This window comes from Arachis duranensis, unplaced genomic scaffold, assembly GCF_000817695.3.
Source record: "Arachis duranensis cultivar V14167 unplaced genomic scaffold, aradu.V14167.gnm2.J7QH unplaced_Scaffold_193125, whole genome shotgun sequence".
NCBI classification, from domain to species: Eukaryota; Viridiplantae; Streptophyta; class Magnoliopsida; order Fabales; family Fabaceae; genus Arachis; species Arachis duranensis.
The window spans coordinates 9,974-10,931 of record NW_026264502.1 but is presented as its reverse complement, the minus strand read 5'-3'; the positions used below and the strand labels follow the sequence as shown (position 1 = coordinate 10,931).

General features: G+C 34.0%; 1 pseudogene; it reads left to right on the top strand.

The window, feature by feature from the left end:
- Positions 1-475: 475 nt before the first annotated feature.
- The window catches only part of LOC107472605 (40S ribosomal protein SA-like), a 10,135-nt pseudogene continuing 9,652 nt past the window's right edge, over positions 476-958 (top strand).

Here is a 958-nt window from a genome sequence, read left to right as displayed (position 1 = left end):
TTTTAATTTATAATTTATGCTTACGAGGAGGAAGAAGAGGGCATTGGTGTCATTTCACAACAAAACTAGGGTTTAGAGAAATAGAAACGGATGTGCGTAGTTGAGTTGTTCAGTTCTTGAAATCTAATGCAAACAACACAGATGTGCGTAGTTATTTTTTGTAATACATTACTTGCTCTTTTGTGAATTTTGTATTCGATTTTTTTACATTTATCTTTTCCTGTATCTAGGGTTTCTTTTTTGATATATACTTTTTATAAATTTGTTATAATCTAGTGGTTTGTCAATTTTTCTTTATTTGTTTCGTGCTTTCTATTCAAAGAGGCAATTTAATTTCTAATAAGGATTTTGATACGAGTAAGTGTATTTTGTATGACCACCTTTGTGTTCAAAACATCTTATAATCATAATTTTATGATAGAGCTTATGAAAGCATTTTTATGTTTGGTTGATTTTTCGTATTCCTTGTTCCTAGGTATTTACATAATTAACCTTGGCAAGACATGGGAGAAGTTCCAACTTGCTGCTAGGATTATTATTGCTATCGAGAACCCGCAGGACATCATTGTTCAGTCTGCTAGGCCATATGGTCAGAGAGTTGTCCTTAAGTTTGCACAATACACTGGTGCGAATGCAATTGCTGGAAGGCACACTCCTGGAACATTCACTAATCAAATGCAAACATCCTATAACGAGCCTCGTCTACTCATTCTGACTGATCCAAGGACTGATCATCAGGTGCCACTTATGTTATTCACTTGTTTCATTATTAACTGTCAATATGTTTTTTGTGGGAGTTTGAAATTCTGTTATTAATTGATCTCGTCTTGGGTTTGTTTTCTATTTTTTTTTTCAAAAAAATATCTGTATCCCATTAAGGAAGGTGCTCTTGGAAATATTTTGACCATTGCCTTCTGTGACACCGATTCTCCGATGCGCTATGTTGATGTTGGCATTC